At 46.0% G+C, this 23,989-nt stretch overlaps 1 protein-coding gene across 2 annotated transcripts in view; it reads left to right on the plus strand.

Moving 5' to 3' along the window:
• The window catches only part of dlgap1b (discs, large (Drosophila) homolog-associated protein 1b), a 63,378-nt gene that overhangs the window by 9,431 nt on the left and 29,958 nt on the right, over window positions 1-23,989 (plus strand). The gene's annotated exons all lie outside the window — the stretch shown is intronic.

The raw sequence follows: 23,989 nt of genomic DNA on the forward strand, positions 1-23,989 counted from the left end.
CCATACACATCCCTCCATAGGGGGCTGTGCAGCACTGGCTAGCCCACGGCGATGGATCAGACCCTGGCTGGCAGAGGAGGGGGAGATGGGGATGAGGGGGCTGAGGGAGGGAGGGAGAGAAAGAATTAAAGAAGAAGAACTTGGGCAAGAGAAAGGGAGAGAGATGGAGGGAGAGAGGGGGAGAGAGGGGAAGAAAAGAAGGATAACGTGGGCAGTAGAAAAGAGTGAGGGGAGAGGGGGAGGAATATCATTTCCATGGCAGTGTTCTGTGCGATAGAGTCACCCTCACTGAGCGAGGACCCTGGTGTTTAGAAAGCATGGAGGCGATAAGACGTTCTATTGACTCTCTTTAATCTGTTGAAACACACGCACTGTATCTGAATCAGTTGATGTATACTGTGTGGCGTTATATACGACACAACAGCGATATTAAACTAGGCCTCCATCAAAGGGACTGACATTAAAAGCCTGGGCAGATAGTGCGTCTTCTCTGATGTGTGTGTGTGTGTGTGTGTGAGTGTGTGTGTGCCTGTGTGTGTGTGTGGTAAAGTGAAAACTATATGAAATATAGAAAAATAGACTACAGTGTGCCACTCTCCCAGTTGAAGGCCTGGGTATTGAAATGCTGGCCATTCTCAACGTATCCTACATATGGGTCCCTTCATACTATCCGACATCACGGTTGTAATCTGAGGCGTTGGAACGGGATAATCTCTGGGAACGACCAAATGAGCATCTCCACCAGAGGTCGTTAGGCTGCCTGGGGTTAGTGGGGTTAACGAACTACCTAACGAGCTCGGCTGCTCGTTAACCCCCTCCCCCGCTGCACTACTCTTATCTAATCCAGCCTCCTCTGCCCCTAGATTACTACCCTATACAATGTTTGATATTTTTTATCTGTATTAAAAATAATCCCTTGGTTTAAAATCTAATTTTCAGCATTTCGAAGGCATATCTTCCAATAAATATTTACAAAATAACTATTTGAGTAATTATATTACTTTTTGAATACAAAGCACCATGACAAGTCATATCTTTACTTCATGGCAATGCAATATTAAAGAACATGCATCAAACAAAAAAAGTCCTGGCCCCTTCCTCAATGTAGTCTCTCTGATTGGTCAGATAAGGACCACGGACCACGGACCACAACCTGTGAACCAGTGATTGGCTCTCCAGGGGAGATCTGTCTGAGGCGCTTGATTCGTCTCAAATTGCCAGAACCGGCCTGGCTGATGTTCCCCAGTGACATGGCGTGTGATTGGCTACTCAACTGCCCCCCAACAGTTGATAGCATTCACTTTTATTCATAATCCTTTAAATTATTTTCTTTGTGTTTAAACTATACCTTAAGCACAAAGTCCATTTTTTTTTATTGTGCAGATGGCTGTTGACCTGGTTTGTGGTTGATTATGGGATGTGATACTTGCAATGTGTCGAATCATTCTCTGCAGTGTTCTGCAGAGTTAGTGTTGAAGTCTGATGGTGTTCTGTGCCCCTCCTGGCCCCCACTACTGCACCAGTCTAGAGTCTAGACGCGCTGCGGGTGCCCCTTCCTCCCAGCCCTCACAGCCACTCTGGCTTGCTGGGGCTGTCAGGTTGGCTGGCCTGAGTTACCAGGTTGGGTGGGTGGGTTGTCATTCTGGCTCGGCGGGTTGCCATGCTGGCTTTATTCTCAGCTGTCAGGGTTCATATCCAGGCTGTGTTATAGGGCGGGCTCCGGTCTGGCTGCTCTGTGATGGTATCTCCCAAACTGGGAGCGCAGCCGCGCTCCGTGTGTAAACACATCGCTGGGGACGGCAACATGGCAGCCGTCCGCGGGTGGTTGAATGTGGATTATAAGTGTTGGGGGGGTTATTCTAGTGGTCTGGGACCACTGTGGTGAACTATCTAAATACACTGTTGGTTTCCTTGGATTAAAGAGTCTGATTTGATCCTATATTCATAGGGTCAATGGTGTGAATGTGGTTGAGGCACTTTGAGGGTGCTAGTGTCTGAAGCTAACCCAGCTTTTATCGTGTATGAGAGGGATAGTGGTGGTGATGGGGTTAGTGGTGGTTATGGCAACAGTGATAGTGGTGGTGATAGTGATAGTGGTGGTGATAGTGATAGTGGTGGTGATAGTGCTGTTGAAGGTTGTGGTCATAGTGATAGTGCTGGTGATGGTTGTGGTCATAGTGATAGTGGTGGTGATAGTGCTGTTGATGGATAGTGCTGTTGATGGTTGTGGTCATAGTGATAGTGCTGGTGATGGTTGTGGTCATAGTGATAGTGCTGGGGATAGTTGTGGTGACAGTGCTGATGATAGGGATAGTGGTTGCGATAGTGATGTTGATAGTGCTGGTGATAGTGATCATGATGGTAATAGTGATAGTGTGGGTGACAGTATATTGTAGGTGATAGGGATAGTGGCAGAGATAGTGATAGTGGTATTAACAGTGGTAGTGTTAGAGATAGCGATAGTTGTGGTGTTGGTGGTAGTGATAGTGATAGTGATAGTGGTATTAATAGTGGTAGTGATAGTGATAGTGGTATTAATAGTGGTAGTGATAGTGATAGTGGTATTAATAGTGGTAGTGATAGTGATAGTGGTATTAATAGTGGTAGTGATAGTGATAGTGGTATTAATAGTGGTAGTGATAGTGGTATTAACAGTGGTAGTGATAGTGATAGTGGTATTAATAGTGGTAGTGATAGTGATAGTGGTATTAATAGTGGTAGTGATAGTGGTATTAATAGTGGTAGTGATAGTGGTATTAATAGTGGTAGTGATAGTGATAGTGGTATTAATAGTGGTAGTGATAGTGATAGTGGTATTAATAGTGGTAGTGATAGTGATAGTGGTATTAATAGTGGTAGTGATAGTGATAGTGGTATTAATAGTGGTAGTGATAGTGGTATTAATAGTGGTAGTGATAGTGATAGTGGTATTAATAGTGGTAGTGATAGTGATAGTGGTATTAACAGGGGTAGTGTGAGAGATAGCGATGGCAGTGGTGTTGGTGGTGGTGATAGTGCTAGTTATCGTGCTCTGGGCAGTGTGGTCGAGCACAGGGCAGATGGCTGCTGGGATGCCAGCCTTGCCGGGGGGTCAGGGGGTCGCGAGCGGCCCATTGCAGGTCCTGGTTCGGCCCTTCTGTTTGGCACCGAGCTGCGAATCAGGCCAATATCCATGATGATGATGATGATGATGATGATGATGATGATGATGCAACCACCACTCTCCATGTGCCTGAACAAAGCGATCGGTATCGCCGTGACTACAGAGATAACGAGCACACCTTAACGATGTGGAAACAAAGTTACAAAATCATTACTGTGTGTGTATGTGAGTCGGCAAAGGTGGCGGGGGGAGCAGCTTGACAGATGGCGTGTGTGTGTGTGTGTGTGTGTGTGTGTGGGGGGGAAGTGTGTGTTAGTGTGTGAATCATGTGCGTGAATCGTTTGACTGAAATGCCCGCTTGTATTTAGCCTATCGTCCAGATGGTTGGCCTTTTAGCTAGGAGCAGCTCGCCACGTTTAGTGGATACGTTAACAGTGGAGCAGGTTTGCAGTTGAGATGGTTAGTGGTTGTGGCTTTTTAGGTGGTGAGTGGCTAAAACAGTTAGCGATTGTAGTGGTTGGTGGGTATGAAAGTTAATGCTGGAGAATGTCGCGGTAGAGGTATAGTTAATAGCTCATAACGTCATTTGTTCTTTTTTCCAGTTCTGACGCAAGCGATGGTGACACACTGCGAGAAAATAAGTGTGGGTTTGTGTTTCCAAATCTGGCACATATGGAGCAGAATAACGCAGCAGAACAATCATGCAAATAGAAGCCCAACAGACGTGCGTGTGTAGAGATTATCTTTTGCTTCACAGACACGTGCTCCTCTAATGAAATACAGACTGCCAGCCACTGCAGGGAAACTGAACTGTGGTGTCGGAGATATCTCAACAAGACTGTACCAGAAGTCACCTACTCTGGCATCCAGTCACACACCTGGGGATCTTCTATTGTATCTTCTAGGAAAGATTGAAGGCCTTTCATATGCAGATTAAGCATGGGGGCTGCGCAGAAAACAGGCCAATCCCTTTCGTGTGTTGGTTGTTGAAAAAGGGGTTTATGATGTAATGTGAATCCGGTGACACTTGAAGCCACCGTAATCAATACTGAGTATTGATTAAGATATATTCCATATTGAATAACAACAGCAATTGACAGACAGGGTTTAGACAGGGTCAAAGTAATTTTCTAGATGGTTCTAGATGGATGTCTGTTTGTATCAGTGTAATGGCTTCAGCACCATGGACAGAGTCAAACTACAATCAGTACAAGTAGAACTACGGGTAAACACACACACACTCACACACACACACATCACCACCATAGCTGTAGGGGTGAGGTTTGTCAGTTTAGTCTATAGAAAGTTCTGGCCATTGACAGATCTAAATCTATATAAAATCGATCAAATCGAATCTTACTGATGGCTGAATGAATCAGAACTAATTGATCGGAGGCAGGACACTGATCTTGTTTGATTCTGGTAATGTATGACAAAGTAACATTGAATAATGCCTCTATCATAGGTCCTCACACTAGGGCTGTATTTTATAGGGACATGTTATATTCAGTGATGTATCATGTACCTGTGACTTTATGCTTTGACGTATTGATATACTACAGCAGTTGATATACTGCTATAAATGTCTATCCTGTGTTATATACCAATATACTTAGATAGATCGGGATATACATAGAAAGAAAGTTAAGTTGGGGCTTTTCCTTGAGGAGAGAGTATTTATATATTCAATGAGTCACACGGTGCCACACAAGGAACAATCGTGACGTGGAGAAAGGAGCAGTGTTTTTTCTAAAAAATCACTTTGCGCTTCAGGACACGCTTCAGTTCATCTCGTTAGTCCGGAACACACGGTTCAGCCCGAGTTTAGCACTCACAAGTTTCCCCTCCCATTCACACACTCTGTCTTCCTGGTCCCCATGGGAACCGGGGGCACAGGAAGTAGAAGTCGGAACACCTATTTAACCGAACCACTCGCATCATTGCGCAGATCAACCCCCCGCTATTGTCCCTCTGGAACCACATGGCAGGCACTGTGTTTTAATTAGCGTGTGTGTTGTGTGTTCCTGTGTGTGTGTTTGTGTGTGTGTGTGTGTTGTGTGTTGTGGGCCTTACTACTGGGTAGATAAATGTTAAAAGCTGCGTGTCGAAAGCGTGAAATTATGTCAAGAGACCTAGAATGAAAGAGAGGTGGGAGTGAGATGAAGAGAAAGAAGGGTGGAGGGGGAGAGAGACGGGTGGAGAGAGACACAGGTGGAGGGAGAGAGAGACGGGTGGAGGGAGACACAGGTGGAGGGAGAGAGAGACGGGTGGAGGGAGACACGGGTGGAGGGAGAGAGAGACGGGTGGAGGGAGAGAGAGACGGGTGGAGGGAGAGAGAGACGGGTGGAGGGAGACACAGGTGGAGGGAGAGAGAGACGGGTGGAGGGAGACACAGGTGGAGGGAGAGAAAGACGGGTGGAGGGAGAGATGGGTGGAGGGAGAGAGAGACGGGTGGAGGGAGAGAGAGACGGGTGGAGGGAGAGAGAGACGGGTGGAGGGAGACACAGGTGGAGGGAGAGAGAGACGGGTGGAGGGAGAGAGAGACGGGTGGAGGGAGACACGGGTGGAGGGAGAGAGAGACGGGTGGAGGGAGAGACGGGTGGAGGGAGAGAGAGACGGGTGGAGGGAGACACAGGTGGAGGGAGAGAGAGACGGGTGGAGGGAGAGAGAGACGGGTGGAGGGAGACACAGGTGGAGGGAGAGAGAGACGGGTGGAGGGAGACACAGGTGGAGGGAGAGAGAGACGGGTGGAGGGAGAGATGGGTGGAGGGAGAGATGGGTGGAGGGAGAGAGAGACGGGTGGAGGGAGAGAGAGACGGGTGGAGGGAGAGAGAGGCGGGTGGAGAAGAGAGGTGTTGGGGGAGAGAAAGAGAGATAGAGAGAGGAATGGAGGGAGACAGAAGAGAGAGAGTTAGAGGGAGAGAGAGGTGGGTGGAAGGAGAGAAAAAGGGTGGAAGGACAGAGAATGGGGTTGGAGAGAGACAGAGAGTTAGAGGGAGAGAGAGAGGTGGGTGGGGGGGGATAGAGAGAGGGTGGAAGGAAATAGAAGGGGGTTGAAGGGAGAAAGGCAGAGGGAGAGAGAGAGGTGGGTGGAGGGGATAGAGAGAGGGTGGAAGGAAATAGAAGGGGGTTGAAGGGAGAAAGGCAGAGGGAGAGAGAGAGGTGGGTGGAGGGAGAGGGAGAGAGTGTTTGGAGAAAAAGAGAGAGTGGTTGTAGAGAGAGGGAGAGAGAGGGGTGTGTTAGAATAACTGGATTACAGGCATCTTGAACATGAAGTGTTGGGCGATGTGTTGAGATGAGAGGCATCTGTGAATGACATTAAACAACAGTGAAGAGAACAATACAGTTGCTGTATTTCTTCCTCTTTGGTTTAAGGGAAGACTTTCATGATGAAACGGGAAAAAGGGGTTGGCTGCTTGCAAAGCACTGTAGGCCGCTAGCAGGCTGTGAAGTAGAACAAGCTAGCAGGAGCACATGTTAGCCACTAAAATGCTGTCTTAGCCACTAACGTACTGCGTTATTCACAAGGATAGTTTGTTAGCTGCTAGCATGCTGTGTTAGCCTCTAGCGTGCTGCGTAGTGGAGCTAGCATGCTATGTGGTGGTGCTATCTATCAGGCTGTGTGGTGGAGCAAGCTAGCACAGTCTGTTAGCCACTAGCCTGCTGCGTTCGAGCGTGCTAACATGCTGGGCAGCAGATGTACCTTCTGGTAGAGGAGCACGCAAGGCCGGTCTCCAGCAGCGACGCAACTCCGTACGACTCGCAGGTTAAACACGCTCATCGTGGTCCCACCTGACGTAGCTGCAGAGCTATTTATAGAAGTTATGAAACTTGGAAGCTACCACCGATAACATTAACCGATCCCTTTATTTGCTGAGCTGGTACTGCAGTGAAAAGCCAAGTCACTGTTCACGTTGGGGTTCCCATTAGTTCTGTTTATCTGTCTGTGAATTTGAACACACAAAAAATAGAAAGAATCTGTTATCTCCTTTGGGCAGAAGACCAGAAATCCCTTCCATATTTTAATTCACACATTTGGTGAAGTGAGCGAAGAGACTGAGAGTTTTGTGTGTGTATTAATTAAAAGTGTTGCGGAGTCCTGCAGGAATCTCCTGAGGTAATTATTAACTATTTTCAGACCAAGGAAGACACACGTTCTCAATGACTGCACTCTTTTTGCTGATAAGAATAAATCCTCTCTAGGAACTACACATGAATCACATCCAAACTAGAACAGGGATTCACATCCAGACACATTTGGTCTAAACCACTTCTAAACTAAACCGAGGTTCACTTCCAAACTACATCTAAGCTAGACTAGGGTTTACATCCTGGTCTGATCTAAATGAGACCACAGTGATTCACTTCCAACCACAAATAAACTAGCCTCAGAAATCAGACTTTAGATTTATAAATCTATATAGTATAAATCTATAAATGTAAAGTCAAATAAACCCACAGCAATTCACATCCAAACTAGCCCACAGTGATTCACATTTAAAATAGCCCGGAGCCAGGCTAGTGATGTGTGAAGTCATCAGTAAGAATGGCTGCTAGTGGAATAATTCACCCCGTGGGCCTTAATGTCTGACAGTTTGTTGGCAGATATTTTTTACTTTGAGACCGTATCTTCCCACCACAGCAATATTCAATCGATAAAGCAAAAAATCAATCCATCGGACCATAGTGTACAGGAAATGTTATACCGTTACACCAGTGTATGGGATATCTTTTAAACTGTAATACCAGTGTAGGACATATTCTGTGCAATAACACCAGTGTATGAGACACATTATATACTGTTAAACCAGTGTATAAGGCATGTTTTATAGTGTAACTTTTTTAATTTTTACTTCCCTATTTTGTATATATATTTTGTTCCGTAATACCAGTGAGTGATAGTTTTCAGTTCATACTGTACCAGCGGCTTGTGATAAGTTTAGACTGTTACACCAGTGCATTTTGTAGCGTAACAATAGCCTCTTGGTTGTAAAGATTATGTTCTTTCATAAAGGCGGTGCAGCCTGCAGGGTGGGTCCCTGTCACTGTGAGACTGCATCACAGCCTTTATGTTCAGCCGCCAGCTTCTGTTTGAATAGGTTGACCTACTTCTCCTACATCTCTTGCTTCCCTACATCTCTCATATCTGCTACATCTCTTGTATCACCTAATATCCTGCATCTCTTCTATCGCTTTATCTCCTACATCTCTTGTATCGCCTACAACTCTTACTTTCCCTATATCTCTTAATCTCCTACATCTCTTGTATCCTCTAAATGTCTTACACCTGCTCTATCTATTACTTTCCCCATATCTCTTAATCTCCCACATTTGCTACATCTCTTATATCCCCTACATCTCCTCAATTCTTACATACTTCTCTCCTCTCCTCTGCTCTTCCTCCTCTCTCCCCCTGTTCCCCTTCTCTTCCACCCCTTCTCCTCCTTCATCACCCCCTCCTCTCCTTCTCTTATTATAATGCATAACTTGATGTATTATTACGCATAGGAAGACATTTTATTGTGTATTAATATGAATTCATATGAGATTCTATACTATGTTTATTAATAGATTGCAGCATTATGTTATTATGCTTAATGGCATTATTTATGAACCTACATATATACGACATTGGTTATTAAATGTTTGCGCTGACTTTACATGGATAACCCATGAATCAATCATAGTTTTGTTGATGACGTAACACTAACATGCTAATCCCCTGAGATGTTTGGCTGCCTGTTTAACTTACCATGTATGTCAGGGTGCAGTCGAGTGTGTGTGTGTGTGTGTGTGTGTGTGTGTGTGTGTGTGTGTGTGTGTGTGTGTGTGTGTGTGTGTGTGTGTGTGTGTGTGTGTGTGTGTGTGTGTGTGTATGTGTGTGTGTGTGTTTGTGTGCGATTGTACATGCGTGGTCATCTCGCAGAGAGCTTGTAACTGGGCATATCTGAGTGGTGGTTGTGTTGCTTGCCTTAGTGAGTCAGAATTTGAAGTTCCCTAGCCTGTGATACTAGCTTGCCTTCGATCTTAGCTATGTTAGCTTGCCTGTGAGCGATTCATTTTGTTATTTTGCTATTAGCCTCCGTAGGCTATGATGTAACTCTACTCCTATTGAACATCAGATGAGCCTCTATTTAATGAGGTGCTCTGGAGCACTGGGTATTTAAACACCAGATTGGCTAAATCTTTGTGAAAGCCTGCAAGACAAGACGGGTCAGACACATTGAGACTAGGCCTGTGTCTCAGGGATTGTCTCAGGTGAATTGGAAAAGGATAATTGGAATGTGCAGATCAGATTCATAATTGCTTTTACCTGAATAATGTTGCTTAAGAAAAAAAGCTTTGAATGTTGAATACACACACACACACACACACACACACACACACACACACACACACACACACACAGAGACGCACATGCACGCACGAGCGCACACACAAACTCTGACCTGCTCAAAACTTATACCCCACTAGCTCACTCATAGACACAACCGCACACTCTTATTTTTTGCACAAGAACATGTGTGTCGTGCACACGTGAAAACCCGCTCACACACATGCATGCTGATTCACCGCTCTTGGTTACTGTTCGAGTGCTGATGGCGCTCTGTGTCAGACGATAAGTGGGCGTTGATGTTGGTTGGCGCTGTTAGCTCTACTCTTAGCTAGAGTGTTGTGATGGTATAATCTCATAGTGCTCAAGCCCTCCCACTTTCTTCCCTAGCGCTAACCTTTAGCTAGCCAAGCTATTTTCAGGCTAGAGTGAGATGATCAACGAGCCCTCCGCTTAGTCATCGCTTTATTCATTTAATCGTGTTTATTTCAAACACGATATTAATAGATGTTGTGAGCTGGGTGTGTTCATGTGATGAAAAGTCAGTTAGGGTTTAGTGGCTGCTGTTGTAGAATTGTTTCATTGAGTGGTTTGAGTGAAGTTTTATCAGTCGGTAGTCCTATACGAAGTTGGTTGTCCTCATCCCTACTGCAAAGGTTTATATACTCACACACCTGGCTTACATGTGCTAAACTCATATCTGAAAGGTTCTGGGTTTGAAACCCAGTGTCCGATGTGTACCTGAAGGCCAAGATATCCCCTAGCTGCTCCTCTATGACGTAACCAAAGAAAGTCTCGGGTCAGTCTTGCCGTCCCGCCTAAGGTCGTAGGTCGTGGGCCTAAGGTAGTAGGTGGGATTTAAGATGTCATTCATCGCGAGTCTATTGAGTGAGGAAAGCAGTCAAATTATCCCCTATTCTAAATTCAAGTGTAGGGAAGGGAAGGGAATTAATAACAGTGCTATGTGCTACAGACTCCATCTCTTTGGAGTGTGTTCTGTAGTCAGGTGGAGGTGTGTGGTGGTGAGTGTTCTGTAGTCAGGTGGAGGTGTGTGGTGGTGTGTGTTCTGTAGTCAGGTGGAGGTGTGTGGTGGTGAGTGTTCTGTAGTCAGGTGGAGGTGTGTGGTGGTGTGTGTTCTGTAGTCAAGTGTAGGTGTGTGGGGGTGTGTTTTCTGTAGTCAGGTGGAGGTGTGTGGTGGTGTGTGTTCTGTAGTCAAGTGTAGGTGTGTGGGGGTGTGTGTTCTGTAGTCAGGTGGAGGTGTGTGGTGGTGTGTGTTCTGTAGTCAGGTGGAGGTGTGTGGTGGTGTGTGTTCTGTAGTCAGGTGGAGGTGTGTGGTGGTGTGTGTTCTGTAGTCAGGTGGAGGTGTGAGGGGGTGTGTGTTCTGTAGTCAGGTGGAGGTGTGTGGTGGTGTGTGTTCTGTAGTCAGGTGGAGGTGTGTGGTGGTGTGTGTTCTGTAGTCAGGTGGAGGTGTGTGGTGGTGTGTGTTCTGTAGTCAAGTGTAGGTGTGTGGGGGTGTGTGTTCTGTAGTCAGGTGGAGGTGTGTGGTGGTGTGTGTTCTAGTTCCAGGTGTAGGTGTGTGGTAGTATGTGTTCAAGACTCTAAGGCCTAAAAAAAAAATTTGTTTGGTTCCGGTTTCCGACCGACCCTGTCAATTTATGTGCGACCCAAATTATTTTATGAGCTTTATAAAAAAAAAAAAAAAAAAAAATTGATGCAAACTATAATTACGTTTTGGTACAGCACCTCTTCATTCTGTACAAGGATGAGCGAATTTTCTCGTTTTTAAATGAAAACAACCTACCTATCATTCGCTGCCGCTGGAAAAAATAAAATAAAAAAATAAAATAAATTCCCTACCTACCCACGACCTCAACTGACAACCAACAGGAACCAAACTTTTTTTTTTTTTAGGCCTAATTCTCATTGGCTATCAGCATTGTCTCTCACAGAAATGTAGTCCATGTTCCGTTATGGGTGGATGTGTTTATTCTTTTATTTACATCTCTGGATAGGTCCGTTTTTTGGGGTAGATCGCTGAACAATTATAAATCACGTTTACTGAAAGTACTGTATGGTCTGTGATTGGTAATACTTGGTCTTGAACGGTTCTATGCTGTGTCCCAGACTTTGCATATATCAGGCTGGCACTGTGAAACTAGGGTGAGATATGAAGCTTGTGTTCTGGTTGATGTTCTCAGATGAAATCCTAGGAGGGATGACGTGTGGAGCGGAACTGGAGCAACATTCTACATTCACACAGATTCTTTCTCAGTTCTGTGTTTGTTTCGTATTGCTGTGTGTGTGTGAGTGTGTGTGTGTGTGTGTGTGTGTGTGTGTGTGTGTGTGTGTGTGTGTGTGTGTGTGTGTGTGTGTGTGTGTGTGTGTGTGTCAAATCTACTTTGTTTGTGTAGTACTATATGTAGTACTGTGTTTCGGTCAGTAGTACTGTGTTCATCAGTTGTAATGTGTGTCAGTAGTCAAATGTGTCGGTATAACTTTGTTTGTAACTGTACTGTGTACTGTGTTTTTTTCTGTGGCAGAGTTCATTGTTAGTTTTTATGAAAGCTTATCTGAATGGGGGACCTTGAGTTATGCAAGCTTTCAGCTTTCTAACGAATGCCATAACTGCATGCTTCCTCACCTCTTCTGCCAAACCCCATCCATCCCTCACTCTACCAACCTCTCTGTAGCTCCCTTCATCCCTCTCTCTCTTCATCCCTTTATCTGTTTCCATCCCTCTCTCTCCCTCTGTAATCCTTCCTGTCTCTCTCTCTCTCTCTCTCTCTCTCTCTCTCTCTCTCTCTCTCTCTCTCTCTCTCTCTCTCTCTCAGCATTCTCCCCCTTTCACAGCCTTTCTTCTATTCTCGCTCCCTCCCTATACTCGCCATTCTTTAATTTTCCCTCTCATATTCCCTCTCTTCCCTTCCCTCCCTCTTTCTCTCTCACCCCCTCTCCTTTCTCTAGCTTTCTTATCCTCTTTCTCTCTGTGTTCCTGTGCCTACATCCTGTTTCTTTTTCCTGAGGATCCGGCAGTAGCGGGGGGGATGGAGGGGGGGGGGGGGGGGGGGGGCTCCTGTAAGAACATCCTAGTGATCAGACTGAAGGTTGTGGTTTCAAGCCCCAGCCAGGTCCTCCAGACTGAACCAGAGAAGGTTCTGCTGATCCCATAATAGCGTCTGTGTGTGTGTGTGTGTGTGTGTGTGTGTGTGTGTGTGTGTGTGTGTGTGTGTGTGCGTGTGCGTGTGAGTGTGTTTGTGTGTGTAGTATGGATATGCGAAATCTAAACTTCCATTTTTTATGACAACATTTCGCTGTCTTTTCACAGCCTCTATAATCCTCTTTCTGATGCTATTCTTCTCATTATCGCCTCAGTGCTACTATAGCCTGTTAGCTAATTTGTTTGTGTAAGTGGTTTGGGGGTTATAGGGTTTTTTAATAGGTAACGGTTACCGTTGAGCAGCGGTAGGCCACGGTTATTAGTTAGTGTGTTAGTGGTTAGCAGTGAGTAGCTGATGCGGTATGTTAGGTGGTAGCGTGTCGGCTGTTAGCATAGCTTGATTTTGTAGTGTGCTAGTTGTAAGCATAGCTGGACGTTGCAATATGTTAGCATTTAGCATAGCTGAGTGTTGAGGTATGTTAACGGTAAGCATAGCAGGATGTTGTTGTGTGTTAGCAGATTTGGTTGTTGAGCCGCTGGTTGTTTAGAGGTTTTCTGCTGGGAAGAGGATGATCTCCGAGGAAGAGGATGAAGAGGGCAGGTAACTGCTGACGGGCTAGCTTTGGGGGTCATGGGTGTATCTCGTTGGTCTTCTCGGGGGGGGGGGGGGGGGGGGGAGGTGGGGGATTAAGCTTCAGCCCACTTTAATGTGTCAGAAGTTCAAAGCAGCATTCTCATTAGCATATCCTCCTGGTCAGGGTATTACTTCCTGTCCAGATCAGTGGAGGGGACGAGGAGAGGGGAGTAGAGGTGATGAGAGAGTAGGGCAGGGGATGAGAGGAGAGGAGACGAGAGGGAAGGGAATGAGCTCCTAGAAAGAAAGAGCTCCTAGTTTTGTCCATTTATTTGCCTTTCTTTTTAGTCTGTCTGCAGCACAACACTCCCACCCCCACTTATCGCGTCTCTCTCTTTCCCTCTCTCCTATTCTTTCCCCCTTTTCTCCGCTCCTCCCTCCCTCTCCCGGGTTCTGCTGCAGTGATGAATTATTCAAACAGAGTTCAAAGAACAAGCTAAAGAGTGAGGAAGAGAGAGAGAGAGAGAGGAAGGGGAGTGGGAGGGAGAGGAAGGGGACAAGCAAGGAATTGAAGGAGGGAGCAAGGGATTGAGCGAGGGGGAAAGAAATGTCATCTAACCGGATAGAGCAGGACACATAAGATGTCTTCCTCATAGGGAGGAAGAACTTAAAAATACCCCCGGAACCAGCCGGTCCTAGTCTTCCGATCCATTTCACCTGCTTCTCCAAGATAGGAAGGAAAGGGACTTTTTTTTAATACAGACGCTCTGGACTCAGGGTTCTTCTACTTTTTCCCCTTGGAACCCAAATACAATTCCAGTGGACCCGATCAACCGCACCTTCGGAAGACTCTGAGCACACCTGAATTGGTGATCATGTGCTCAGAGGTTTCTGATGCTTCTGTTGCTGCAGTCCATAGGAGTCAGAAGTGTACAGGAATGCTTGTGTTGCTATGGGACAGAGGAGTGTACGTTCAGGTACACCAGTGTTGCTATAGGAGACAGGAGTGTACGTTCAGGTACCCTAGTGTTGCTATAGGAGACAGGAGTGTACGTTCAGGTACACTAGTGTTGCTATAGGAGACAGGAGTGTACGTTCAGGTACACTAGTGTTGCTATAGGAGACAGGAGTGTACGTTCAGGTACACTAGTGTTGCTATAGGAGACAGGAGTGTACGTTCAGGTACACTAGTGTTGCTATAGGAGACAGGAGTGTACGTTCAGGTACACTAGTGTTGCTATAGGAGACAGGAGTGTACGTTCAGGTACACTAGTGTTGCTATAGGAGACAGGAGTGTACGTTCAGGTATGCTAGTGTTGCTATAGGAGACAGGAGTGTACGTTCAGGTACACTAGTGTTGCTATAGGAGACAGGAGTGTACGTTCAGGTACACCAGTGTTGCTATAGGAGACAGGAGTGTACGTTCAGGTACCCTAGTGTTGCTATAGGAGACAGGAGTGTACGTTCAGGTACACTAGTGTTGCTATAGGAGACAGGAGTGTACGTTCAGGTACACTAGTGTTGCTATAGGAGACAGGAGTGTATGTTCAGGTACGCTAACGTTCCTCTGGTTGTTCTCCGCCTCACTTGTAAGGCAGTTAGATAAAGCGTCTGCTAAAAGACTCAATGGAATTTTCATTAACTGCAATTAAAATACGAGCCTCATAGACCTACCCCCAGATCTGCGACAGTTATGAGGCCACAACTCCACATCCCCTTCAACATGGAGTGGATTTCTTTGCCTCTCGAGGGAATGATTGGGCGTGAATGGAACATGTGTGATGGATCCATCTTCAGCCTGTGTGTGTCTGTGTGTGTCTGTGTGTGTGTCTGTCTGTGTGTGTGTGTGTGTGTGTGTGTGTGTGTGTGTGTGTGTGTGTGTGTGTGTGTGTGTGTGTGTGTTTGTGTGTGTGTGTGTGTGGTTATCCGCTGTCTGTTAGTGTGTGTGTGTGTGTGTGTGTGTGTGTGTGTGTGTGTGTGTGTGTGTGTGTGTGTGTGTGTGTGTGTGTGTGTGTGGTTATCAGCTGTCTGTTAGTGTGTGTGTGTGTGTGTGTGTGTGTGTTTAACATAATGACGATCACAAAACACATGAAAAATAAGACATTTGTTTATTCATCCTGTTGTTTTAAAAAAAAAAGATGTTGTCTTGGGCGTTTCATGAATGAGCTGATGTTTCACGACCGGTGGTTATTCTTAGTGATCATGTGACCGGGGCGTTAAAAGCCTGCGTGGGTGAGTCCTCCTCTGAAGGGACTTTTGCTGGTGGTCTGTGATTATTATGGGATGTGGCGTGACTCACCTCATCCAGAGAGGACCTGAAAGAGAACTGATCCTCTCCCGCCTCTTATCTCCTCCCTTCTGCTGGCTGCTGACGGTGTTCCCGCTCCCCCATCAGGGAACACAGCCGCTCCGGTTTCCCCACCAACTCATGTTCCTCTGGATATTCAAGCCGTGAGCTAATGTAGCCCCCGCTTCACGCCGTTAGCTAATGTAGCCCCCGTTGCGCTGCTAATCGGAGCCCTGACATCTGCTCCAATTCAAACCCGGCTCTCTCTCTTCCCCGGGCATCCCGACCAAAACAACAACAACAACAACAACAGCGAAAAAATACAGACTGGAATTGAGAAGAAATAAGCAAGGGCACGTACACACCCACACACAAACACACACACACACACACACACACACACACACACACACACACACACACACACACACACACACATACACACACACATACACACACACACACACACACACTCACGCATAATAGCTCCATTAGTCATGCATCATCCACCGTCAGTGTGTGTTTTTGTGTGTGTGTGTGTGTGTGTGTGTGTGTGGGGGGGGGGGTGTGTGTGTGTGTGTGTGTGTGTGTGTGTGTGTGTGTGTGTGTGTGTGTGTGTGTGTGTGTGTGGTGACTAACCCCTGCCATGTCTCTCTGTCTCAGGGTGGGGGTCGTGCGGGAGTGTTGTGTGTGTGTGTGTGTGTGTCTGTGTATGTGTATTTGTGTGTGTGTGTGTGTGTGTGTGTGTGTGTGAGTGCATTGAGGACAGAGATACTAATTAAACACAAAAGAGACGCCATGACGTATGTCAAACACACACCTAACACACACTTTAAGTGGAAAGTCACACTTCACAATGTTCTGTTATGAGAGAGTACGTCTCCATATGCCGCCTGCAGCATCGACTTAGCTTCCACAGAAAGGTCTGACTGTTGACGTCAATGGTCCAATTAGGAACAAGGACGTCGATTGTCCAGCTTTTCTGTGACTTTCTTGCAGAAGCTGAGGTGGACCATGCAGACTGAAGGGAAGTGAAGTGGTACTCTATGGTGAGAGAGAGAGTAGCAGAGCAGCTTGTTCGTAACACATTCCTAACACACACACAGAACACACACTATCTCCATACACCAAGGGCACACTATACAGACACAAACCCGTAACACACGCACACATACCGAACACACACCTTCTCCCTACACCAAGGACACACTATACAGAGACGCACACCTAACAAACACACACACACCTAACACACAGACACACCGAAAACAAACCTTCTCCCTACAACAAGAACACACCATACAGGCACACCCACTTAACAAATACACACACACACCGCTTCTCCCTACGACAAGGACACACTATAGAAGCACACACTTGTGCTTGTTTACACACACACACCTAGTCTAATCGGGAGAAGATCGCTGCAAACAAATATATTATTGATAAGCCGGTTAATTATATTATCGATCAGACGTGGGGTGGTCTCTAAGTGCTACTGCTACCCCTAATTAGATCAATACGTTCCTGCTGCGTTCAGGAAGCCCGGGTGTTGGCCATTCTCCCGGGTGTTAGACCTTGTTTCACACACTCTGAGACCACAAGACCACAATCCACACACCAGAACCATGGGGAAGGATAATGAAGTAGTTTCTGTGGTCGATTCGCAGCTGAAAAGTTCTGGGTTTGAACCCGATGTCCACAGTCTGTCTGTTATCATCCTAGAGCAAAATGACCCCTGTCCCCTCCTTGATGCTTATGACATGGATCTGAATTCTCTGTGGCTTTTGATGAAACTGCTAAGTTCGATGCAGTCCTTTCCATATCGGTTAATGAGCAGTTGGTCTGATTACTAATGTCCATCTGTTTATCTACAGACTTTGATCCCACTCTTTTAATGTGTCAGATCAACACAGAAGCCCACAGTCATGATGATTTATATTTATAATATCATTACTAATCTGTTGTTTTCTCATAACTTGATCTGATTTAGCTCTCCCTTGCGCTTTGCTTTATTCTCCCATTGTATCCCTCCCCTCCCTGGGTTGGGGAGAGATCTCGTGTCTTATGGAGGGCTGGAGGATAAGGGTTGCATCATGTCGTCTGGGAAGCCCTTGAGTCTGGTGCTGTGATGGCTGTCGAAATAAACTAGAGCGTCTCTGTGTCAGAGTCAGGAGCCGGTTGTTACTATCAGTCCTCCAGGATCTGAGAGCGGCTCTCAGGTGAAGGGGTCCCCCAGGGCAGACGACGGGTACCGGAGAGCGCTTACACAGATCAGAGGAGGGCAACTCTGCAATCACAGAGAAAGTGTGTGTGTTGGTGTGTGTGTGTGTGTGTTGGTGTGTGTGTGTGGGTGTGGGTGTGTGTCTGTGTGTGTATGTTTGTTGGTCTGATGGTGTCTGTGTGTGTGTGTGTGTGTGTGTGTGTGTGTGTGTGTGTGTGTGTGTGTGTGTGTGTGTGTGTGTGTGTGTGTGTTGGTGTGTGGGTGTGTGTCTGTGTGTGTATGTTTGTTGGTCTGATGGTGTCTGTGTGTGTGTGTGTGTGTGTGTGTGTGGGTGTGAGGGTGCGTGTGAGTGTGTGTGTTTGTGTGTGGGTGTGAGTGTTTGTGTGTGAGGTTACGATGTGTTTGTGTTATGTGTGTTTGTGCGGGTCTGAGTGTGTATGTTATATGTTCCTTCTTTTGTGTTTATCTTGGCTTCCTGTTCAGCCTTCCTGTCGAGGGTCCTTGAGTAACATGCAGGCACTTAAAGTGGAATGTATTGTCACACCTCTGATTCTGATCTTTATTAGTGTTATTATTATTGTTCAGGTGTGGTTTTGTATGCTTCCTCTTCCTGAGCAGACAATGTACCTGCATGGGGACCAAAACCCCCTCCCTTTTAGGTATCCAGTTCAACACCGTCCTGTTTATTGGTCTTTAACCTCCAAAATATATTTTAAGATAATCATCCCAGTTCCCAGGAAAAAGATACCACTACAAACCAGCTAAATCAGCAATATCTGAGCGACTTCCGCTCCCCAGTACGTCTTCTGTCCACTCTTGAGAAATATGACGGTTGAACGATATGAATTATGGATGGCCGTTGACCTTTGCCCCTGCATGATGCAACACTTTGACCCCGTCTCCCAGATCTGACAGCCCCAGATGGCCGCCAAGGGAATGGGCGTCTTGGCGAGACGGATGCTCACGCCAGCTTGACAGGTTGCTACGCTAGCGCTAACCTGACAGGTCGCTACGCTAGCGCAAGCTTGACAAGACGCTAGGCTAGGTTGACAGGTCGCTACGCTAGCTTGACAGGATGCTATGGTAGCGCTAGCCTGAATGGAAACGTTTCACCGGGGGTGACAGCAGCCGTGCTTATGCTGTTGGTTTGGGGACTGGTTCCGTCCGTGATGCTGGCTTGTGATAGGTCGAGGTAGTCTTGGAGTTAGCCGCTAAGCGTTAGCATGCAGCACTCACCTGGTCAGACACCTGAGGCTTACGTTCGCCCGCGTTGCTAGCATGACGCTAGCCAGCTGTGTGTGTGTGCGAGTGTGTGTGTGTGTGTGTGCGTGTTTGTGTGTGTTTATGTGTGTGTTTTGTGTGTGTGTGTGTGTGTGTGTGTGTGTGTGTGTGTGTGCACATGTGTGTGTGTTTATATGTGTGTGTGTGTGTGCGTGTGTGTGTGTGTGTGTGTGTGTATGTGTTGTTGTTGAATCAGATATATGTCACTGTGGTCTTCATATAAGGGGACAGCCCCCCCTCAGTATGTTGACATGTGTGTAATGTGACAGCAGGCCTACAGCCTTCTCTCTTCGTTGCTTCCTCTTTGGTAATGCGCAGTTAGACCTTTGACCTGTGGCCTGAGAAGCTAAGCAGATAAAAAAATCAGCACAATGCTTATATTATTCATGCATTTTTAGGAAGTATTTATGGTGAACATTTTATTCTGCTGATTCAGTCTCTCTCGCTCTCTCTCACTCACTCTTTTTGCTTGTCTCGCTGGTTGCTAATGTAGATGCCATCTGACAGCCAGCACACATGCTAATCATAACCAATAGCGCAAGTCACGTGCAGATGATCTAATGCAACATCGCCTGACTCCTCCTCCCACGGCCTCCTCTCACCTCCTCTCCTTTCACCTCCTCTCCACTACCCTCACCTCCTCCCCCTCCTCTATCCTCCCTTCCCTAACCTCCTCTCCTCTTAAATCCTGTCCCCTACCCTCACCTCCCCCCACCTCCTCTATCCTCCCTCGACTAACCTGCTCTCCTCTTACGTCCTCTCGCCTCCTTTCGTCTTCTCCCTCCTCCTCCCACCACGTATATTCTCCTCCCTCCCACCTCCTCTATCTTACCGCCACTGACCTCCTCTCCTCTCACGACTGTCACATCCACCTCCTCTCATCTTCCATATGCCTCCGGCCAACCCTCTCCACACCTCATCTCACATTCCTCCACGACCCCCCCCCCCCCCCCCCCCTCCGCTCTACTCTCTCACCTCCCGCCTCTCTCCCCACCTCCGAGAGAGAGAGAGAGAGAGAGAGAGAGAGAGAGAGAGAGAGAGAGAGAGAGAGAGAGAGAGAGAACAATGAAGTGACGGGGAGGGAGGGGGAAATGAAATAAAGAAAGAAACAATATTGAGGGAGGAAGGAAGGGGGGAGAGAGGGAGGAAGGACGGAGGGTGGGGACAAAGGAATTCAAGAAATTCGAGTGAGAAGGAGAGAAAGGTACGAAAGTAAAGTGGGGAATCAGGCCACGGGGGAGAGGAATGAAAGAAAGAAAGAAAATGGATAGAAGGAGGAAGACTGAAGAAAGAAAGTAAGAGAAGAATCATCAATTCCTGTTCCACCCCTCCTCCCCCCCTCTCTCTAGACACAACAGGGGAAAGCATCTGTTTCCATGGCGATGCTGCCCCAACCCCCCTACCCCTTCCCCATCCAGTTGAGTCGTTATGTGTTGCCAGCTTCTCAGAGATTGGAAATAAATCTCCTATTTTCTCATTCCCTTCAACAGTAACGGTTGTGTTTCACTCTAATGTGCATCATAACATTCATATTAATGATTATCTTTTATTCTCCCGCTCGTAAACATCAAATCTCGGCTGTCAGAGGAGATGCTCGAGTTCTGCCGTAACAGTTTCCATATTGAAATTGAAGAAAATAAATAACTGGTTTGTGGCAGATTCCTTTGAAACATATTCTCCACTATAGCTGGAACAAAAATCTGCAGAAGGGTGAGATTCAAATTTCTTCAGCGACCAACATGAGGACAGACAGAAACTGGTCCCTGGACGTGGCTCAGTAAACAACCACAAACAGCATTATGTGTGCACAGTGTGTGAGGTAGGCAAGTAAGCTCCTGTTGTGTTGGTCGTCCTGACGGCAGGTTTAAGAAAAAGTTTATAGGTGTTTTTTTTGGCAGGGGGGGGGGGGGTTCAACCTTCAGCCCTTTGCTGAGAGGAGAGGAGGTTCTGCGTGAAGCCAGCATGTATTAGAGAATGGACTCCTCCTCTCTGATGATCTGAAACCCCGGCTGGCTGTCGGTAACCTCCGCAGCTTTAGTTATTATTGTTCTTCTCTGACAACATCCAATTGTATTCTGTTCCAAGTCTTCCAGGATATCAGTCAGGTACAGCCGACAGACGACTGCATCTGACTGATGTCTTCCCCCTGCTCTTCCGTCCGATGGCTCAAGGTTGTACTTTGTTTTGTTTCACCTGGCCATGTGCCGCCCTCAACCTGCACAACACCTGCTGCCAAACAGATGTTGAATCCCAACACGTTCCATCCCTGGATTAATAAAGGATGAATAAAGATAACGAAACACATGAGATGGCTGAACAGCGAGACCAGGCGAGGGCACCTGTCTCTCCCCCTCGGTCCTCCTCCCATGGGATTCATATCTTCTATACAGTAGAACCCCCTGCAGTGACGTTGCCACGGTTACAGAACTGGATGTCAAGGCCATTAGGGTCGCTCCTTCCTCCGCTATAATGGAGGAGCTGTTCATGTGTCATCTGTTTGTGTTTCAAATACAACAACACTGAGAGGAAGATTGCTCCGCGGGTTACGGAGATAAACATGGTCTTCGGTTTCCTGGTAAAAGGAACAAGCGATGGAACCCTGGGTGGTTTGATGAGGCCTCTTCTCTATCTCCAGGTTCCATGATGGAGTGTGATGCAGTTGTCAGGTGTTGGAATACGATTTGCTGCCTGTGATTCAGCCCGTAACGCTGTTACCAGTGTTTTACAATCTCGTTTTACAATTTCATGTGCCCATTGCGTGCCTAGTGGTGAGGGTCTGGCGATTTAAATGTCTCTCCATCGTCACCGGGAGCACTGAGAGGAACCCTCTGAGAGAGAGAGAGAGAGAGAGAGAGAGAGAGAGAGAGAGAGAGAGAGAGAGAGAGAGAATAAGAATTTGGTATTATTCAGAGTGAATTTTACATGAATGACTTCCAACGGACATCCACCCGTCCAACAACTCACCTCACATAACAGCTAACCAAACAGGACTACAGACAGACAGAAGTGTTATGTTTGCTGGGCTAAAATACAGCCTTTCTGGCTGTTAGCCTGCTTTCAGAACAGAAACACGCACACACATATACATGCATATTCACACGGACACGCAAACACACAAAAACTCCTGAAAGCTAGTTCTGTTCATCCATTATACATGTGAATTTCTGATGACTTTTCCCTCCTTATGTTTGGTCCTGAGTTTCGTTGCCTTTGTATTTGAGACATCTGCTCATGTTAACTCAACTCACTGTGTCTACTCTGCATTCTGCTGCAGTTACAGTTCAGCAACTCAGAATAACTTAAATGGGACTTCAATAGCATGTGAATGGCATGATATTCCAACAAAGCTTTGGAAGTAATGTTTCATTATGTTGTGAGGGGCCTTGCACTTTCAATGCACTTTAAATAAATCGGCCCCCACAGGCAATCAAATCAAAACACTTTGAACAAGTCTTTTGTGACAGCCAATCAAATCAAAACACTTTAAAGAAGTCTGTCCTAACAGCCAATTTAATCAGCTTCTGAAACATTCCAGAGATACATTACTTCAATATTAAAGGTATAATATGTCATTTCTGCCACTAGGGGTCTCTTAATGAAAACAAATATGTAGTTTGATGACGTCGGAAAGTTGCGTCGGAACAGGAGAGTTGTTATCTTCACCATCAGTGCCTGTGAAAATCATTACTCAGGCAGAAATCATGTTACATTAATTTACGTAATGGTATTTAATTCTAATGAAATTCTAATAATGATAATCAATGAATTGATTTTTGATATTACAGAGCTGTTATCCCAGGTCAAAACGATCATACTAAAGATGCATTGTTGCTGTTGTAACTTTATAACATTACCGTAAACAGTCAGCCAAAACTGTTTCCCTCAGAATTAGATTCTACTTGTGGCAGAACCTGAAGGAGGAGGTTGAAAGTGTCCTTTGTTGAATATTTAAGTTGGGAAGATGTTGGATACTCAACAGATATTCACGCTCTAAATTGCAGTGATGTGGCTCGCTATAGCGCCATAGTGTTGTCATTATTTCTACACAATAGGCATGTCAAAGTACCCTTCCCTCAACAGTAGCCTAGCTAAAATCCAATTAAACAGGAGACGTCTAACGTTTCAAAATGTTCCCAATTGGAACGAAATTGCTCTTTAGAAATAAATCCCGCTGGCAGTAAAGAGCAGCTAAAAAACTGCATGGCTTACTGAAGTCTAGTGTAGGAAACTATCGCACGAGTATGTTTGTGGGGAAAGCTAACAACAATTCTTCATCTGTTCATCATTCGTGTTTTGATTGTGTGACAGCTTGTGCTTTGAGAGGAGAAGCGATTCACAGCCTCTTTGTTGCAGTGTGTTGGTGTGTGTGAGAGAGAGAGAGAGAGAGAGAGAGAGAGAGAGAGAGAGAGAGAGAGAGAGAGAGAGAGAGAGAGAGAGAGAGATCAATGAGTTGCCCTCAGCTTTGAAAATGAGATAAGATATAACCCATTTTAAATAATATGAAAATATGGGAAGTTGGGAACCCCTATCTATTGCGAATGGACACAAAGTAAAGTCTGTGTGTGTGACACACTGCTTTAGCTTGATGGCCTCGCATGAGTCCCATGTCAAAGAGCTATATCGATATTGAAGTATCTTATAAGAAAATAATGACTACTGGATAACTGTTTTCGTTTTCCCCGGAATTTAGGGTGTAAGCCTATGGGGTGAGATAGGACCAAATGTAACAGCCGGTAGCGGGTATAAAGCTATCCTAGGTATTTCTCTGGGTTTGTACATTGTTGGAAGCAATTGGAATAATGTTAGTCCACAACTCGACAAAATATAGAACCAGTTTAGTCATTTTGGGATGTATGAATGTGTAAATGTTACATTTTAGAATATAAACGATTTCAAGATGCTTGTCGAGAAATATTACCTCCAGGTACAGAAACTTGTATACTGTGGTGAGGTTAAAGAACAACTACTTTGTTCTTCAACTTTTTTTCTTTGATGTACTTCGATAGAATGGAAAAAATATTTATTTGTC

Source organism: Gadus morhua, chromosome 23 (assembly GCF_902167405.1).
Source record: "Gadus morhua chromosome 23, gadMor3.0, whole genome shotgun sequence".
Lineage (NCBI taxonomy): Eukaryota > Metazoa > Chordata > Actinopteri > Gadiformes > Gadidae > Gadus > Gadus morhua.